Consider the following 21,976-nt stretch of genomic DNA (forward strand, 5'->3'; position numbering starts at 1 on the left):
AAATCAAAAACAAAAGGAAAACAAAACAAAAACCCATAAACTCGTATATTAGCCCTTTCTCTAATAAAGTAGAGTAAAACATGATTTCACTCTCCCTTGACTATGAAATGCAAAAGATTTTGCAGAAGTAATATGAAATTTATGAGCCAGAATGATTTAAATGTTTTAAAAGTAATTGCATATAAAAATATGACATTTGTAATAACCTATGTAGAACCAAAGAGCAAAATTAATATATTTAATTAATAAATATAACAAATTATAAGTTTATGTATTAAAAGCATTAAGTATAAGGCATGGATAAAAAATTTATGTGACTTAAATGTACATACTCCTTTAAATTTATAGGATGGAATTTAAACCAGGAGGTAACAGTAATAATAGATGTGACTTGTTGATAACAGCTGAATTTGAGAAAAGCATGTCCAACCTCATAGTAAGAAAGAATTCACAGCTAAAACAAATGTTATACCGTTATAAATTTTCAAACATAGTGATGGAATTTCACAACTTTGCAAAGAGTAAGAATAATAAATCAATAAGTATTGGATAAGAAATATTCTCAGTAATATCCTGAATAGAAAAGACGATCGTGGTTCTAAATGTCAAAGATAATAATTTTGCATCAGAAAATTCAGTAAACCAAGAGGTAAAGGTATGAGGAAAAATGGATACATTAAAGCGCATAAAAGGTAGGAACTCAAGAAAATATTGTAAAATACTGTGGAGGGTGAGAAAGATACAAACAGAAGCCAGGCAGGGTGGTGCCACCTTTAATCCCAGCTCTCTAGAAAAATAGGCAGATCTCTGAGTATAAAGCCAGCCTGGTCTACAAAGAGAGTTCTACACTTGATCTTAGCCAAAAGGCCGAGAAGCAATTACAAAGAGAGTTCTAAGGCAGTCAGGGCTACTAAAGAAAATTTGCCTCAAGAAAAAAGATAAACGATAATTACTTTTTCAATATGCAAACATGAACAATGTAAACAAGAAAATACTTAAAATTGTATAATAAAATATATGTGATTATATTTACTAGGTCATGGTATAAGCATTGCAATATTGTAGATAGGTTGTATGTGATTAAAAAAAAAAAAAACATAAAAATGTACTCAAAATTAGGCTAATCCAGGCTGCTGCTCCATTAAGGTACTGTTGACTGTACCTTAAATCTATTGTTCCTTGTTCTGGACTCTGGGAAATTTAATATCAACATGCTTAACTGATTCAGTGCCTGGTAAGAAACTTGTTTCTCATTTGCATGTTGTGCTTGCTTGCCATGGCCTCATGTAGCAGAGGAACATGGACATGAAAGATTATAACAAAAGTTAATGATTTAAATCCCTTTAAAAAAAAAACACAGAGATTCAACTTTTTTTTTTATACTTTAGGCTAGATCTGATTCTTCTGAAGAACACTTTAAAATAAAAACTAAGTTTTTTACTAAGTAAAAAGGTAATTATGAAAGACAAACACATATGAAAAAAAGGACAGTAGAATTTTAAAATAAACTACAGCATAAAAAAAAACAATTTTCATGATGAGTGAAGTTGACACTATTTACCATTAATAGAAAAAGTAAATAAAAAAGTCTGACAAGCAGATCTGAACCTAATGGAATATGATCAAATATGAACAGAGAATGACTGGCAGTAAGTAGACACAAATAAACAAATCTCACCAGTGGCCACATGAAGCAGGTGACAAAAAGTTTCTGTGACTATTTCAATAGCAGAACTAATACATTTGAAAAATTTTTCATGTTGACTTGAGGTGTGTGAGTGCATGTATTCTTTTCCTATAAGAACTAATCATAATTTAAATTTTTTTCATTAGTACAATTATGGCTAAGTAAAGGTTCCCTGAGGTGCTCTTATGATTAGGAAATTCTTCATAATTTATTTTATGCCAGATCCTAAGAGGTGATGGTCATATATTATTACACTCAAGGAAAGCTTGTCAATTGCAAGGAAGAAAACGGCATTAGGACTGGTCTCACTCAAACTCTAAAAATGAGGATGTATAATAAATATATACCACAGAACATAAAGAAGGTAACAGAAGGAATGTCAAAATACTTCAGAAAATATATAACTTTTGTTTATCTGAGAATGGATTGATGTATTTGTTCTAAACGTCTGAGTATTAAATATATATGTTTATCCAAAAGTGGTAATTTTCTTAAAATGGTCATATCACCACAGATGAAAAATAAAGCAAGTGTAATAGCTTTATTCTCATAGCAATATTAATATATAGCCTTATCAATATTAATCATAATTTACTCTTAAATCATTTGTATACACTGAATTCATCCATAAAAAGATAATTGTTTTATTTTTATCATTAAAATGTCCTTGTGTCTACAGCTAAAAACACTAGTTTTGTTTATATGTATGCTAGCACACAGGAGCCATGCTTCTTCCTTATATTTACCCTCTTTCAACTTGGCTCCTGTTAACCTTTGCAATGTGTTCAATGAGAAACTCCAGTGAACTGTATCACCACACACAATTAATGGTTGAGCGGTCTATAATAAATGAAAATGCCACCACTGCTTGGCAATTAGCTTATGGATCATCTCCAACCACTTAAAATCTCTTCCGTCCACAGCATTTAAACATGCTGGGTGATTTAAATTACACTTAAAGTGAGAGGCAATATTCAATTACTTAGGGCTTCATTGTGTGGAATCGTCACCATTATGATTAACAGCCCTTATGAAAAACAATTAATTTGGAATCTTGCTGCTAGGTCAAGGATAAAAGCTATTTACCCCAAGGAAAAGATTGTGTGTGTCAATGCAAACTCTTTTAAATGTGTGGATCTAAAGTATGAATGCTATGCCTTTAAGAAAAGTTTTAAAACTTCGCATAACAAATATATCTCCAGTATTAGCCTAGGATTCAAAAAAAGAAAATACTCTGTCATTTATTTCCCTTACTAAAAGAACATAGTGACAGGTAAAGGGGGAATAAAAGCTTCAATTTACACAGAAATCAGGTGCATTCTCATATTTCAGATCTATCTTTGGGAACTCAATTACTCACATTCAAGGGAGGAATTGCAGCTAGACAAAAGCATTTGACTTCTCATAGAAGAGTTCAAGTACCAGAAGCATGTTTCATTTTAAACCCAGTAGCACAAAACACAAGTAACCATCACATCTGACTAAACCACTGAGTTAAAAAGAAAATAAAAACCAAAGCAACAGCCTTTTTTTCAGCAAATATCTTCAATGGGATATGAAAGAATTCTTCTTGACTTATTCATATTCCCTTGGGTGAAGTAAAAAGAAAAACAAAAACAAAAACAAAACACCACTCTGGTCTTTTGAAAATCACTTTCTGTTCCTGTTTATATTCTACCCTGAAGGATCTGAAATTTATTATCATGAAATTCTATGAAGTCCTTGGAATTAATAGGTCACTGTGGTGGGTGCTGCTGGTTCTATAATACATCCGTGTTCTTTTGTATATGTAGAGCCCCAAGACAACTCTTTGAAGATGGTTTTGTACTATAGTTTGAAAATTATTATCTAATGTAGCATTTAATTTTAATATACCTCCATTAACACTAGTATTATTTTCCATTGGTAGAGTTATTTTCTTGTTATGATCCAACACTTTATCACATTCAGGGCTGTGATAACTTTGGTTATCTCATGGATTTTGACAAAACAGAGAATATAAACATTCATCCAGCTATAGAACTGCAAAGAAATCAAAAGACACAACCTTAGCTATTTATCCATCACAAAATTAGTTGTTTAGAAATGCTACAATTGTATCAATTATATGTTTATATGTCATGCCTTTTTTTCTGCTGTTAGACTTTTGAACAACCTAATAAACAGCAAGGATATCACAATGTTTTACATAGTTTTGTTTTGCATTTTTCAAATAAAATAAAAAAAGAAGGGTGAAAAATCCCCCATTTCATTATAGGCCCTTACAGAGAGTATGTCCATTTTACTCATCACTATCGCCTATATTTTTACAGAATATTATGTAAAATGTAAGTTGTTTGAGTTAGAGCTTCTGTTGCTATGAAGAGATACCATGACCTCAGCAATTTTTATAAAGGAACACACTGAATTGGGGGCTGGTTTACAGTTCAGAAATTTAGTCCACTATCATCACGGCAGCAAGCATAGTAACATGCATAGTGCTAAAGAGGTAGTTGAGAGTTCTACATCCGTATCCAATAGGCAGGCAGCAGAAATAACTGTCACACATCACATGGCTTGAGCAATTGAGACCTCAGAGCCACCCCCATAGTGGTGACACACTTCCTCCAACAGGGCCATAACTACCCCAAGAAAGCCACACCTCCTAATAATGCTACTCCCTATGGACGAAACATTCAAACACAGGAGTCTATAGGGGCCATTTCTATTAAACCACCACATACGTCAACTGAATAACATTCAAATGAATAACTTTTTAATGTACCTGCTTGAATAAAATAACATTAATTAGGCAATTTATGGATAATAAATTTATGACAGACTGTCAAATGTATGGGACATTCATGGATAAATGTCAATAGTTTTGTCTTTACACACAGTAAAATACTGTTTCTTTACACACAGTAAAAGGGACTAGACTGCATAATGATACCTCTTTTGTAAAAGAAAGGATCAAATAAAAATCAGGAGACGTTCATCAGTGTGAACTAATCACCCCTCAATTTCTTACCTCTTAAAACTGTCACCTGTGGAATTAGAGTTACAAAATACAAGTTTGTGGGAGACACATAAGTTCAAATTACACCCTTACTTAATTCCCAAAACTTATTCACAACCTATTGACAGCACAGAGTTGTTGGTGAAATTATTAAGTCCACTCCACGTAGTTAAAAGGGAGGTTTATTTTGTGGGGTAACTTACAAGTGAAGGGATAGGTTGCAGGGTCTGGGAAAGGTGTAGCTCAGTCCGGCAGTGTTCTCTGGAGAACTCTACTTGGTCTACCTTCAGTGTCCTGGGTCCAGGAACCAAGAGAGCCTGCGCATCCAGATCTTGGGTCTTTAGCATCCTCTCTCAGCCCCGCCTTGTAGGCGTGACCATTACCGAAGCCTCAATGGGGGTTGGAACTTCCATGTCAAATCTGGAATGGCTTTGTCTAAATAAGAAGCTTCTAACCTAATACAAGACTATATACAAAGGAATGGTTATCAAATATTGTCCAGGAGTAATGAGGGATAATGACCTAGATAAGATGGAACTACAATCAATACAAACAATATCAAGCAAGAAACACATACTAAAATCCAGAGAAGCCTAGAGCATGGGTAAACGGCATGTTACAAGACCATTCCAAAAGGTGTCCTATTCTAAAGAACCTTAATCTAATATTTAATATGTTCTATCTAAGATATTATATATATATATATATATATATATATATATATATATATATACTAAAATGTAACTATAACTGCTAGTATAGTCAAACTTGTACCATGTTAGTTAAGTTTTCTAGGTATACATAGATATATTTCAGATAGACAGGTAATCTTCAAACACTTCAAAGACCTACAGAATATGGCATTTAAGGCATTTTTAAAAATTTAGACTTTCTGGACAGTGAGACATGTCTGCTCCTGACAGCACCGATTTACTTCAGAGAGGAGGATGGGCATTGAAGATATTCCATATGGAGTTTATCTTCACCTTGACAAAAATAGCCATTTGGGCAAGAAACCGTTCTTGCCTAGACTGCTTGATTGACTGGACATGCAGGACCCATGGGAAGGTGACCATTGAACTTTGCTTGACAAAATGGTCCTTTAGGTTCCTGCTTCACAGAGGAAACTGCCAAGCATTCTACAGGACACAGAAAAAAAAAAGACTGAGAGCCCTGTGGGCTGAAGATAGATGCCCCAAATTTATAAGAGAACTTTGAGTGACTGTCCAGGCTGCCAGCTGTCTCTGTCTACCCTGCAAGACTCCCGAAAGTTGCTTGCATCCTTCTCCCATTTCTCAGGTAATATTATATCCTTCTGAGGTCTTTGATGTAGTTGAAGACTAGTTATATTTTTCTTTAGTTATGATAAAAGATAAGTTAGATATGAAACCTTAAACTCACAAATATAAGATAGATAGGGTATCTTTTTTAATTTTGCCAAATATAGTAGATTAGTTATTATAAATAGACTAGTTATTGTAACTGTAATTCTTGCTTGATAATTGTTTTGTTATCTGTAATTTTACTATGTGAAAGTTAAAACCTTCCTTTAAAAAAAAAAAAGAAAAGGGGAAGTGCTGTGAGATGTTCTGTATGTTAAATATGTTGCTCTGATTGGTTAATAAAACACTGATTGGCCAGCAGCCAGGCAGGAAGTATAGGCAGGACAAGGAGAGAAGAGAATTCTGGGAGTGAAAAGCTAGGAGAGAGGGACGCTGCCAGCCCCCACAATGAGAAGCAGATGTTAAGATACCGGTAAGCCATGAGCCACATGGCAACTTATAGATTAATAAAAATGGGTTAATTTAAGATGTAAGAACTAGATAGCTAGAAGCCTGAGCCATTAGGCCAAACAGTTTAAATAATGTAAGAGTCTGTGTGTTTATTTTATAAGTGGGCTCCAGGAATGGCAGGGCTTGGCAGGAGCTGGAGAGAAACTCTCCAGCTACACAGAGTTGTTTTAATAAGTGGATAAAAAGCAGTAAAATAGTATCATCCAAAAATTCTACCCAATACATTTTCTACTAGTAACATGACAACAACTATCAATTCATATTGGTATGGCATAATATTCAAACGCCATGAGTTAGGCCAATAACTTGAGCCAAAATGCAACAGGTTGTTGAGATTTTTCTAATAGAAGAACTGAGTTACAAACAGCTTAAACTATTTCATGGAAATTAGTAAAAAGCTAACCCTAACAAAACAAAAAACCTAAAAATGTACATTATCTCTGAATTACATAGGAATTTTTTGTATTTAAAATATTTGGAAACTATGTTGACTAATAAGAAGATAGTAGAAAAATAAGTATGGTTGTACAATTATCATTTTATGGTCAATTTAATCAACTTTTAAAAATGTAGACCTGTCACAAAATAGAATAGAATTGGAATAGGGAAAGCATGCAGTGTTTACTTCTCAAAGGATAGCCTTTCTATTGATAAAAATGAACATTACAGGAAATTTGTGGACTAAGATCTCATGTCTACTGAATCAAGATACTCTAAGTGCACTTTGCTACAGATAAGAATATACATATAATATATGTAGTATTAAAACATCATTTCTAAATGTATACTTATATTTGGATGATATTACATTTGGGAAGTGCTAACATTCAGTTTCTTATTATGGATTTCACTTGTTACTCTCCAACAAATTTGGGATTACATATAATACTGTGGAAATTTCAAAATATTTAAAAACTTAATTGTAAAATTAAAGCTTATATATTTAGAGTCCCATAAGGAAATACACACAAACACACACACACACATACATATACTTTCTACATTTTAAAACTTTGAGGACAAAAAAAGTATGGTGGCAGATTAAATGCAACTTTATGTATAAGAAAATCATTATGGGCCGGGCGGTGGTGGCGCACGCCTTTAATCCCAGCACTCGGGAGGCAGAGCCAGGCGGATCTCTGTGAGTTCGAGGCCAGCCTGGTCTCCAAAGCGAGTTCCAGGAAAGGCGCAAAGCTACACAGAGAAACTCTGTCTCGAAAAACCAAAAAAAAAAAAAAAAAAAAAAGAAAATCATTATGACTTTACAAGATAATGTGTCAGTAATCAATAAACCATCATTACAAACTGTCATTAATAAGCACAAATGCAAAACCCCGGATTGGGAAAGATTTGTAATTGAAGAGACAGTGTGAGCAGGTGAGTAACAATAGAGTGAAATTTGTCTCAAAAGAAATTGACCAGTACTTAAAATGTAGTTTATATTATCAGTAAGTTTGAGGCTGCCAGATATTTATAATGTATTAAGAAAAAGAAAAAGAAAAATCACAAAGCATTCTAGAGTAAATATATTTCTAAAATGATAGATAAAATAAGGGAAAGATAAGACTCCAGCTAAGTTCAAGCAATATAGAGCATAAGAGTTACCTACACAATTATTTTAATCATTTTACAATAATGAGAGGTTGATCAAAATGTTTGGTTCTATTAAATAAGTTAGTAAATACATGCATTTTCTTGGAAAGATATGAAGATTTTCTCATCTAGACACTGGAAAATAGAGATGATTTATATCAACATGCAATAATATAATGAATCATCGAAGAATCTAATGGTATGCCACAAATAATTTGCCTTTAATAACTAAATAATTGATGTCATAGACCCTAAAGGAGAGCCCTAAATACATACAGATAACTTTATGTGTCATGGTATGTACTGGCTTAAATGTGGATATTAGCCATTAATTAAGTCAATGATAAGCAATCTGTAATCTGTAAAACCACAGAGGTTAGGTATAGGGTAAGGAAGTATGGGGAGACAGACAGATCTTCCTAGGAAAGGGAAATGCAATAGGCAGCTATGGAAGGATGGAGCAGGGCTGGAATGGGAAGATATAGTGGGATGCAGGTGGAGGAAAGGGGATAAGGGAAGGAATACATGCAGAGCAAAATTAAGAGCCATTTGAGGGGTAGTATGGGAACCTAAAACAGTAGACATAATATATTATACATACCAAATAGACCTAAAATATATAATATATGTAGACAATCTAAAAACAAAATAAAACAAAACAAAAAACACCAAATGATGGGTAGGGGCAAATCCCCACCTCAGATAACCCATTGTAAAAGTCACCTCACTGATATGCCCAGAGATTTGCCGCCTAGCTAGTTCTAAATCCTAAAAATGTGACAACCCAGTGTTGGCAATCACATTTTCCAAAGAAGAGAGCTCTTTTCAGAGAAAACGTAGCTCTTACATCTAAGGTTAAGAAAGTATTACACAACTGGTCATAGAACAAGTTGTAAGGACCAGAACACATGCCTTCTAGTGCCTTTTGGACATAACAAGGATGTTACACTCATATCGGAATAATGTAGTAGCCTTAAAAAGGCCTGCTAGGTTATCCAATCCCAAGTGGTCAGACCTAAACACACATATATAGAGAACCAACGTTACATGGACTAAGTTTGTGTGTGTGTGTGTGTGTGTGTGTGTGTGTGTGTGTGTGTGCATTTGACCATAATAGTTGCAGCGAAAAGATTACTAGTTTGAGATGAAGTAGAGGCAAATGAGAGGAGTTAAAGGGGGAAGAATGAGGGAGGAAATGGTAAACAGAGTGTACTCATGTGTCCTTAGTGCATGAGCCGGCTTTTTGGAACCTAGCACCTATGCTGAGACACTTTGCTCAGCCTTGCAGGGAGGAGGGGCTTGGACCTGCCTCAACTGAGTGTACCAGGCTCTGCTGACTCCCCATGGGAGACCTTGCCTTGGAGGAGGTGGGAATGGGAGGTGGGTTGGGGGGGAAGGATGGGGGGGGGTAGGAGGAGGGAGGACAGGGGAATCCGTGGTTGATATGAAAAAATGAAGAAGAGAAACCCTTTTGTAAGACTTGGGGTCTCAGTCTGTTGAATTCTCTAAACTTAGTTGCCTTTTCTGTGCAGAATAAAGGTGTTTAATTTCTCGAAATAAATTAAATATCACTGGGAAAAAGTTCTCAAAATAATAAAAATTAACTAAAAGAATGAAACAAAACTGTATCTTTAAAACAAATGAAGTACAAAGAAAAGATAATGTAAAATTTCTCTAAAATATATAAAATCCTGAGAAAGTGTTTCAAAATTATACATAATTGCTTATATAAGTCTTTATAATTTGTATCAACACTTCTAATTAGTGATTCTACAGTGTCATTTCACAATATCATGTTATTGGTAAGAACACTAAGAATGTGCTACTTCCAAATGAAACTCATTATAACTCAAATTAATTTAAATGTAATTAAATGTGGTTCTTCTAAAAGAAATCCATGTAATTTGTCTATATAGTGCTTTGAGAACATATGGAAAGAGGCTGAATGTGACCTGGATGGAGTTCTTAGAGAAGCATGATTGCCTTCAGCACAGGGGACTAAGTTGATTAATACATGAACAATTGGGCAGATAAGATCTTAATCTTCAGTATACAATATAGACTTCTGAAAATAAATAATATTTCCTTATCTTCCAGAAATAGGAAACATTAGAATGTTTAGAATTTGGATTTCATTGTGAAAGTAGGAATTAAATACAGGAATTCCTGGTATTTTGAGAAAATAAAACTGTGTGATTTAAACAATGTTTTTCTCACTTAAATCTTATCCAGAAGTTTCTTTCTATTTCTTTCCTCTTTATTGAAAATAGTCTTTTCTCCCTCAACTGTTCCCATTTCCTCCCCCACCTCTCCTCCCTTCCAGATGCATTCCTGTTCTGTCTCTCTTTAGAAAACATCAGGCTTCTTAGAGATAAGAACACAACATGACAAAATAAAAGATAACAAGATGAAGCAAAAAGTATCATACTGAAGTTGGGCACAGCAACCCAAAAGGAGGAAAAGAGTTGGCACAATAGTCAGAGACCAACTCTGCCCAACAATCGAGTCCCATAAAAATACTAAGGTAAAAGCTGTAGTATCTATGTGGAGCCATGCAGGCTCTGTGTTTGCTGTTTCATTTTTCTATGTTCTCATATATGCCTTGTTTAGTTGATTCAAAGGACCTTGTTCTCCTGGTGTCTTCTACCTCCTCTGGCTCTTACACTTATTTTGCTGCCTCTTCCACAGGATTCCCTGTGTATAGAGGGGAGGGATTTGATGGAAATTTCCCATTTAGACCAGCTTTCTGCATAATAGCTAGCTGTGGGTTTCTGCATCTGTTCACATCTGCTGCTGGAAGAAGCTTCTCTGATGATGACTGAATGAGACACTGATCTATAAGTATGGCAGAATCTTGTTAAAAGCCATTTTATTGATACTTTGGGGAGGGGGGCAATTGTATTTGCTTTTATCCTATGTCTCTGGGCGATCTACCCTCTGGTTCTTGGTTACCCAAGCGGTGTCAGATATGGGTGTGTTCTTAGAGAGAAGGTCTTATACCAAATCAGATATTGGTTGGCTACTCCCACAGATTCCATGCCACCATTGCCCTAGCATATTTTTCAGACAGAACAGATTGTAGACAAAGGTTTGTGGCTGGATTGGTGTTTATGTTTTACCTTTGGTACCCTGTAGAGTACCTTAGCACACCAGAAAGACCAGCAGCTTGAGTGAAGGCTTCTTATAGGCACCAGCTCAACTTCTCCTTGTTCAATGAGTGATGTGGGTGTTGTCCTTGACAATGAGGTCCTGCTATCAGTTTGGGAAGTGCAACTCTTTGTCTTAGCAACAACCTGAGTTCTTTGCAGATTTCCAGAGGCCCCCTTTGGCCTGCAACTCAACTGAATGCAATCCAGTTCCACTACTGTAAGGCTTGTTTGGTGACAAGAGATAACCAGTTGAAACTTTGTATCCCCCATTATTAGGAGGCTTCATTAGGATCATTTTAATATATTTTAGGAAGCCTCTGCTCTATATTTTCATATCATCCCTAAATGCCCCTCTTTTTCAGCTGTTTCACCCATCATTCTCTCCCTCTGCCATATCTCCTTTCTCCATCTCCTCCTGATCCTTCTGTTCCCTTCATCACATACCTCAGTTTGCCTGTAAAATCTATTCTATTTTCCTCTCTGACAGAGATCCATGTGTCATCCCTAAACCATTTCATTTTACCTAACATCTCTGGGTCTACAGATTGTAGCTTGTATATAATTTACTTAATGACTAGTAACCACTCATAAGTGAAATTCTGCACAATGGTTTTTTTCTAGATCCATCAATTTGCGTGCAGATTTCATGAAGTCACTGTTTTTAACAGCTGAGTAATACTTCATTGGGTACTGTATTTCCTTTATCCATTTTCTGTTGATGGATATTCAGGTTTTTCCTATTTGTGGCAATGGTGAATAAAGCCACTATGAACATAATTGACTTGGTGTCCTTTTTGTAGAATGAAGTATCCTATGGGTACATGCCCAAGAGTGGTATAACTGCGTCTTGAGGTTCATCAATTCACAACTTTCCAAGGAACTGCCCTATTGATTTCCATAGTGGCTTGTAGTTGAAGTTTTCTCCAGTCCTGCCCAGCCCCACAGACTCTGCAGCCGTTTATCAGGAAGAGAAAGGAGAGGCAAGGCAGATGCTGTGAGCTGCTGCTAGGAGAAGCAAGGTGTAAAGATACTGGTAAGCCACAAGCCACTTGGCAAAGTATGTATTTATAGAAATGGGTTAATTTAAGATGTAAGATTTAGCTAGTGAGAATCCTGAGCCAATAGGCCATACAGTTTTAGTTAATATAAGCCTCTACGTGTCTGTTTGGGTCTGAGCTGCAGTAGGACTGCAAGGCTGCAGGAACTGAGTGGCCACAGAAGAACTTCTGACTACAGTGGCTATACAAGTTTACACTCCCACCAGCAGTGGAGGAGATTTCCCTTTCTTACCAACAAGATCTGTCACTTGTGTCATTGATCTTAGCCATTCTGATAATGGTAAGCTTTGATTTTCATTCTCCCATGACAAAGGAAGTTAAACACTTCTTCAAATATTTCTTAGTCATTTTAATTTGTTCTATTGGAAATTATCTATTTAGATTTATACTCCATTTTTAATTGGATTATATGATTTTTTGATATTTTGTTTCTTGAGTTCTTTATATATTTTGGATATTAGTTCTCTATCAGATGTGTATTTGGTAAAAATATTTTCCCATTCTCTAGACTGTCACTTTTTCTGGTTGACGGTGTCATTTAGCTTATAGAAGTTTTCAGTTCATTGAGATCCAATTTATTAATTGTTTATTTCTCTGCCTGTTGAGCTATTCCTTAACTTGTCGTGCTATGGAAGGGTCACACAGATAAGAGTCAGGTAAAATAAACAGGAAAATGGAGTCAAAGCATTTGGGGAAAGACCTTTATTAGGTGTCTGTGATAAGCAATGAATGGGGTAACGAGAGTGGTTGAGGACCGACTAATTAGAGTCACATCACCAAGCTCTAACTTCGTGGATCTCCACATTTGTTTCCTACATGATTGGAACAAATGCCCCTTTTAGAATAGCATTCTGATAATGAAAGTGGTTGGCAATGGTGTTCACAAGTTCTGTAAGTCATCTAGGTTCAGAAAAATATATACTTTCATGAATCTCATACTCTAAAAATACTTCCAGAACCTTAACTTAATAAAATGTATTGGTAATTACACATCCATATGTCTATCTGTATATGCATATATAAATAATACCATCTATGTGGCAATGAAGAAAGTTATCATTTTGTTACAAAGTGATAAAATTTGAATATTAAAAATAATATTCCACAGAGATAATGTCAAAAAAGTGTATGAAATTAAACTCTCTTTATATTATAATAATTACCAAAACTTCATGACATAAACCTTATCAAGAAATTAAGATGAAAATTACTCTAAATCTATTAAAACTTCTGGCTTTACAGTAGAGGCAAGCATGAACATGTCCTGAGGAGGCAAGCATGAACATGTCCTGTGGAGATGCTCTCATGGTACAAGACACATCTTTTCAGACTAGGACCCTTGCCCAGTGATTAGTTCAAATCTTAAAAGTGCAACCTGTGTAAGTGAGTGAGTGAATCTGAGAGTGATTGTCAATTAGCAGGAGAGATTGGAAATAAGAGAAATTGACTTCTCACTTAAATGACATATCTGAATAACGTAAAACTGACATGTTCATAGAGATAAAAACAATAATTTAGAAATGAAATAAAAGGTCAGCAAGGCAGCATGACTACATATTAAAATAACTTCTGGAAATATTAATCATTAAAGTATAATTCAATGGACCAAATTAAGAAATTAGATATGAATCAAGAGTGGTGTTGCCCATGTGCAAATTCTGCACCTGATGTAAACCAGTTAAATATGCACAAATGCAATTTAACTATTTTCAAAACAACATAGAATAGTCTCTGTAGCTAAGTGCATCAATGTAATGGAAGATGCCTCTACAAACCCTGACTTTCAAGAACTAAATTGACCCATCATCAGTTGATACCTGTTTTCATTCTAAGGGGAGACTGGTTTATGGAGGATCTGGGGATGTCACAAAATGGGGAACAGATCTGTCAAGAGAGAGGGAACGTAAACCCAGGCTAACAGAGTTCTCACTCTGATATAACACTTGCACCAAGCATAACAGGGAAATATTGCTGAAAATTCTGTAAAGATAAAGACTACAGGAGAGTTTGAGGGACAACCCAAAAGACTCAGAAATACAAAAAGAAAAGACAGTAGAAGAGATTGGTGTCTGTGAAGCCTTATCCTCCATCAAAACCACTCCAGCTGAACTCCTATCCAGATAAACAGAAATGCATGTATTAAAGGGAGCTTTTTCCATGATATAAGGATAGCAGATCCTTTAAATAAAACATTACAAGTACCTTATCGACCAAATATGCTACCAATGCATGCAAAGATACATCTAAACACACACACACACACACACACACACACACACACACACACATGCACACACACATGCACACATATGCACACATAAAAAAGTGAAAGTTAAACAGCTTAACAATAACCCACAACCTTCAGAACAAGCTACACAGAGAAACCCTGTCTCAAAAAAAAAAAGTGAAAGTTTTCTGGGCTTAAAATTTATTCATTTTTAGTATGCTTGTCTTAGAGAGGTGTATCCAATTTAAAACAATGTTAAATGTTTGAAGACTATGTACCTTTAGTGAAAAACACATTACATTTAGTGTTTCTCATATAAGACAATTGCAGACATTTTAACAGATACAGGAAATGTTTCATGAAATTTTAATTTTATTTTAGAAAAGTAACTTCCAACTTGTGCCAAGTCCTTCTACTTTGGCACATCCATGCAATTATAATTTATAACTTCTCCAGAATCCATAAGGTTAATAAAATGTTCAGATAAGAAAAAATAACTTCTGCTCTATCAGATGATTAAAAGCTGAAATACACTAGAGGCTCTTTCAATTCCACTCTCTCTTAATATTGCTGTTTGCTACAGTGTACAGAGTCGTCTTCCAGATAAACAATTTGGAACCTACCAATCAAAAGCTAGGCACTGTTTTGCAATGCTTTTATTTTAATTTTGTCTCATAAGCATTAATGTTCTCAAAATGAGAATAAACACTTCAACTCATTAAATTAGATGAAAGCATGAATTTAGTCAGGCTGAAATTATGGTCAAACAGTAGAGTAAAATATGTGAAATTCCCAAAGAATCAATAACAAAAATTATGTTAAGAAAATCTGTTTCTTACATTCAAAAGAAAAATTAAACCATGGGTGTTGTATGAGACTTATATTCAGTTACATTGATTCCAGAAAATACTTAATGGATTTTGATTCCAGGCACTTTTTCATCAGCCTTTTGTTTGATTAAGGGTCACCATTAAATTACATTATAAAAGAAAAATAATTATTATTAGAGTTCAGGTATTTTATTGTTCTTAGAAGTTCAAAAGAGGTTTTCTCTTAAAGGTATATTTTGTAAAAAAAATAATGAAGATCTAGCATATTTTAAAAACTTTATCATGCCTTTTTATTGCCCTTCTCTGTTTATTGCATATTAAGATACATTTTTTGCTCCTCATTCTGAATTTTCAAGTTGGTAATCCTGATATGTAGACAATAGGTTTCTGAAAAGATGTCTCTTGCAGTTACAGTACAGGAGTCACAGTTTCATCTATTTATAAATGGCATCTAAGGGCTTTTAGGTGGTTACAGGATATAAAAACATTTGTATTTCATTAAAGGCTATAACATTTTCAATTTTCTTCTGCATTAGACATGAAATAAAGTATACCCACCCACCCTACCCAACTCTACCCACCCCCACAAAAACCCATACTATATTAATCTTGTGTAGGTAGATTTTGGTTCATTATTTCCAAGTGTAGTACAGTTATAATTTAGAGATACAGATGCAGTTTTTGGTGATGAGACAAAGTGCACAAAGTCATGGTTATGTTCCAGATTCAGTATGTACTGAATAAAATTCTGGATATCCCATTTGAGTGAGTTTGATGTTTTCATATATCTCCATTCAGCAATTGGTTACATTAAAAAATAACTTAGCAGCCAAATTTTCACCAATATTTCATAAAGGCACTTGATATGAGATATATTTTAGGCAGCAAAATACCACCATTCTGGAAGAAAAACTGTGCACTTAATATAAACAATTAACAATGGCTGTCTTTTTCTAAATATTAAAATGCTAGCAAAGAAAAATTAGTTTTCCTCAATGAAGTCTCACTGAGTTTATTAACTATACTTAAGTGAAAAAACTCATACCCAGCAGGAGATGGCCAACACAAAACAAACTCAGCAGTGTTTTTTGTGGATATATTTTCTCATAATTCTTTATTTGAGCATTTTTTGCTTCTGATTGTATATGATTTCTTGAATTTCTGTTTTTATAGGATTTATGTGTCTGTGTGTTTCTGTGTGTTTTTATTTCTTTTAAATCTTTATTTGCCTTATTTGTTAATATGTTTATTTCTGTTGTTGTCATTTGTCTATTTGTTTCCTAAACAGAAATAAAGAGCATGGAATTGGATGGGTAGGGCGGACCTAAGATGAGTTGGGGATAGGAAACTATGGTTAGAATATAATATATAAAAAACATTTTTTCAGTCATAAACAATAAGAGGCTTAAGTTAAAAATAAAATAAATATTGCCAAGTGGTGGTGGCACATGCCTTTAATCTCAGCACTCAGGAGCCAGAGGCAGGCAGAACTCTGAGTTCGAGACCAGCCTGGTCTACAGAGAGAGTTCAAGTACAGCCAAGGCTACATAGAGAAATCCAGTCTCAGAAAACAAAACAAAAAAAACTGAAAAAAGTAATAAATAAATAAAAAAAAATCTATAACACTAATAGCTAGAAATATTATCGGCTAAAGAGAAGAAAAGCAATAGTGTGTCACATTAATCACAGAAAAACTAATTTTCTTCCTATCAGATTGATTAGGACTTGAATTAACAAAACACTGAGTAATCTTAGCCCCTCTATGTTGGAAGCTCTGTTTAACATGACTAAGGTCACATTAATAATTCTTAGCAAATAGAAATAATCTCTTGTTCCTAGGAACACATCACAGTCTTGTTTAATTGTTTACTGTTTGCCACTAGGCTATCAACTTGCATTCATTAACTTATTTTAATTAACTATGGATCTGTGTTTGCATCAGCTTTAAAACAGTTTCCTTTTAATAATTTTGCATTCAAAGATGAATATTCAATGAGAAACACCAATTGTATGATAGTTCAGGCTTTTTGAAAATTCTTTTGACAGTATCCTTGTCTTTAATGAATACCTATCACAAAGTTATACTTCGTAAAAAGAAGGTTCAGTTATCTTGAAGCATTTCTGGTAGGTAACATGAATAGAGCTTATGGTGTGATATTTAGTTAAAAGTATTAGAATATTAAAGGTACATTTATCTAAGAATTCTTAATACACCCATAAATAAAACGTGTTTAATGCTCTTACTTACGCAAACACGATAATACTTTAAATATTTTCTCCTACTTGAAATGCAATCTGTCTCTAAAATATTTAAGTATTATTTGCTGAAATCAACAACTCTACTAGCAACCAAAATAGATAAAAATACTTTCTAGTTTCGAAATCAGAGAACAAGTTTGGGGAGTCTCTTTTTAATTTCTTGTAAATATCTATTAACCTGATCATCATTCTATTTATGAGATAAAAATATATGATTGTTTAATGTATCAACTATATGAAAAAATATGACTGAATAGACCCGAGGAAAAAAAGCCAAAATCTTAAAATATACTCATATGATGACTGTCCATGTAAAGCAGGGGTTACTAGTATGTAAGGCAAACTAATTATAAGGTTCTTCAATATAATTCAATATACTTTTCAGTTAGGAATATTTTTAAAGTATTATGGCAACTAATGGGGACTCAGTGGGGTCAGATTAACTAACTGGCCACATTGAAAAACTGTCAAATTAATAACCACAGAATAATGAAAATTTAAATTATAAGAAGTGCTCCATAAGAGACAAGAAGGAAAAAAAGGAAATATTTTCATAAACTTTTATATCCCAAAATATCCCCAAAGCCAGAAAGAAAACTGTGGAATTTATCACTATCATCAATAATAGAAATACAAGTAGATACATAGATATTAGCTTCCAAAGAGAATGGTTATTTTCTGTATCCAAAGAACACACACACACACACACACACACACACACACACACACACACTAATATTACATAAAAATCACAAGAATGAATGAAGACTAATCTATAGCTTGATTTTTAGAAAATAGAGAATGTACAAAAATATGCTTCAAATAAGGACATATCCATTGAACATAGAAAATAGCGCCAAATTTCCTCATATTAACAAGAAGCCATTTGGAAGATATGGTTATCACTGATTTCACATATGGATTTTAGCAAAGCCAGATGTTCACTAATATTTAATATTCATGAGTGCCTTAATAAACACACTATAAAATCACAAATTGTCAACTGATTAATGGCATTTTAAATCTCTGAAAATATTTATAGTATTGTTTGATGCATATGTATAGAAAAATACATTAGATATATGGATGAATAAATTGATTAGTCTAGTTGGAAAAACAGTAATTTCACAACCAGTAATACATTCTACAAATACATTATTCCCATTACTTATTGAGGTAATGTTGCAAATGTGCAAATTTAAAATGACCTGAATAAAAGTATCAGTATCATGTTGTTTCTCACATATATATTCCTGAAGCAGAACAGAAAAACGGAAAATGATGGGGCTTGAAAAGGGACAAGGAACACCATACCCTGGAGTCTGGTTGAGAATTTTTACCAGCTCAGCTGAGAAGCAAAACTTTGGCACACTTAATATTTGCTTCAGAACTTCTTCCCTTCCAGATGTAACACAACCAGTTTTCCTGTAATCTCTGTAGAAACCCCTCCTATAACCACAGTGGATTTGGTTTTGCATTATTAGACTATATATTTTTCTATTTTGCTAGATAATGAGTATTCACTTTATTTTTTATATAGTAAGATGAAGCAAAAACTGTCACATCAAAGTTGTACAACGCAAACCAATAGGAGGAGAAGAGTCCACCCAAAAGCACTGGAATCAGAGACCCACTGTCTCCATACACTGGAGTCCTACCAAAAGTACTAAACTGAAAGCTGTAATATATTCACAAAAGACCTGATGCATATCTATCATCTATTCTAAGTGCTTTCCAAATCTGTCCTATAACTGGACTTATGAAAGGAGAGTAATTATTACTTAACTATCTTTTGTTATATAACTTTGTAGCCAACAACTGGTACACATGTCTAACATAAATACATTTAATCTTTAATCTTGACTCTAACTATAGAATTTCCTACCTTGGCTGGTGTATTCCTGAGTGTCATTTTTCTTAACCCACATGCTTAACACTTTCATTTAAAAAACTATTCAGTAGGCCAAGAGGTGGTGGCGCATACCTTTAATCCCAGCACTCGGGAGGCAGAATCAGGCAGATCTCTGTGAGTTTGAGGCCAGCCTGGTCTACAGAGTGAGATCTAGGACAGGCACTAAAACTACACAGAAAAACCCTGTCACACAAAAAAAAAATCATTGAATAAATAAATGTCAATAAATAAATAAATAAAAGTGAGTATGCAACTTTCTATTCCTACTGATTAGTCCTCAGTTCCTTTTCTGTGTTGAAGCTGTGAATCCTGAGTTGGTCTGTGCTAGTTAAGGTTTCTATTTCTGTGAAGAGACACCATGAACACAGTAATTCTTTAAAGGAAAACATTTCACTGAGACTGTCTTACAGGTTAAGAGGTTTAATCCATTATTATCATGGCAGGTGACCTGCAGGCAGTCATGGTGCAAGAGAAGAAGTTGAAAGTTCTACATCTTGATCATCATGCTGCTGCTGGAAGGTAATCGAGACACACTCCCTCCAATAATGCCACACCTATTGCAAGAAGATCCTACCTCCTCATGTGCTGCTCCCTATGAGCCTATGGGGGCCAATTACATTCAAACTACCACAGAGTCTGAGTTGAGGTCCATGTATGGTGTTGGGAAATCTTCAAGCTGATGAATATGGTATGTGGAGCTGGACCCCTTCACTAAAAAAAAAAAAAAAACACACACATTAAAAATTTAATATCAGTAGATACACAATAATAAATTATACTATTCCCAAATTTCTTGAATATAGAAGAGCTGATTTCAGGAGTCTTAAAAATGATTTACAGCCATTCAACTTTGAAAAAAATAGGAAATCAATAATGAAATATGGGAAAGAAACTGAATCAGTGTATTGAGTAAAGAAGACAACTAGACCTGTTGAGACTAGCCTGTGCTTGCTCTAAGTTATGCTATATTGTGTAAAACTTCTGGCTTTTTGTTTGCTTGTTTGTTTATTTTTCCTGAACCTTGCCTGAGTGATTTCATTTTACCAGCTGCATTTGACTACATTTTTCCCAAGCAAGATAATCATAGTCCAGCAGAGATGGAACAGTCCCATCTGTTTAGTACCGCACATAAAGCACAGACTGGTAATTGAGTTATTCCTGTTTCTAGAAACCATGGCATTTATAAACATATTGGGGAAATTGGGATTGTAGGGTTATGTGAATATGTCGTACCCACATCAGGGAAACCAGGCTCTACAATGTCTCAGCCAAGCAGCATGAAGAGTATGCTGTAACTCCATTACCCGAACTTTGTAAGGAAGTTGAGCCTTAGTAAGCATTGCACTTGTGATTGTCCCAGTGTACTGCCATCTGCCAACCTGTGTGTCTATAATGACTCACAAGGAGGGAATTCTTCTGGTAGGGGTTTCACCTTGTCTTTGTACTCACTGTTGACATGGCCTATGTCCACTAGTCACTTTCCATCCTCCTGTCCTCTTACTGGACAAGCCATCCATCACTCTATTTGCTCTTCTGGATCTTGGTATATTTTTTTTGTTTATGCACCTAGACTTAATTCTACAACTAGTCTCACAAAGTTATGACCTGCAGGAAGTTGATTCAATAGTACTATCTTCTCCCATGGTTTGTCATTTTACATCTCACAAGGATGTCTGCATCCTTGTCTGCTTTCTTGCCTCTCAGACTGAGATGTACTTTTGTACATGTTCTGCAGCCTCCAGACCCTTCTACAGTCATTCTACACCGTGTGTGTGTGTGTGTGTGTGTGTGTGTGTGTGTGTGTTGTGTGTGTGTGTATACATGTATGTATTTGCACTATGTAATATGTGATCTGAGAGTTAATATTAGTAATTTAAATGGGAATAAAAGAAGCTATGTAAATAATTCAAATATAAAGTGAAGCAAGATATTCCAAGCTTTACCATGCTTTTAACCACCCATCAAGCATGTGTGGGTACAACTGAGAGTCTCTGTTCTTTTAGTAAAAGCAACCACAAAGTCCCTGTTGCATTTGCAGCATAAATGCAATTGAAACATTGTGTACATATATTTAAAAAGCAGAGTGAGGCAATTCTTTATGTGTAGATAACTAAGACCCACCAAAATACATTCATTATTCAATATAAACAGCAATGCCAAAGAAAGAGCACTCTATTATGATGTGAAAGAGTAATTATATGCCTTAAAATTTAAAAGTACTCCAAAAATATAAAAGAAAAATGAATGTTCTTTCTTCAGTTTGATGTATTTGTTTTTGATAGCTGGGGTGGAAGTGGGGTCTAATAAATCAAGAAGGTTTAGAACAGATATAGAAACACACTTTTACATTCCATTGATGGGTTTTTTGAATCAGGGAATTGTGTTGTCTAGCTGAAATGAACCATAAGGACAAAAAAGAAAAAAAGAAAAAATAACTGGCCAAATCCATTTAGCTGACACCAGACTGCAA

The 21,976-nt window shown here is 34.5% G+C and overlaps 1 pseudogene; it reads right to left on the minus strand.

Moving 5' to 3' along the window:
• Window positions 1-704: 704 nt before the first annotated feature.
• Window positions 705-879, minus strand: LOC131921346 (U2 spliceosomal RNA; annotated as a pseudogene).
• Window positions 880-21,976: the final 21,097 nt, after the last annotated feature.

Source organism: Peromyscus eremicus, chromosome 10 (assembly GCF_949786415.1).
Source record: "Peromyscus eremicus chromosome 10, PerEre_H2_v1, whole genome shotgun sequence".
Taxonomy (NCBI): domain Eukaryota; kingdom Metazoa; phylum Chordata; class Mammalia; order Rodentia; family Cricetidae; genus Peromyscus; species Peromyscus eremicus.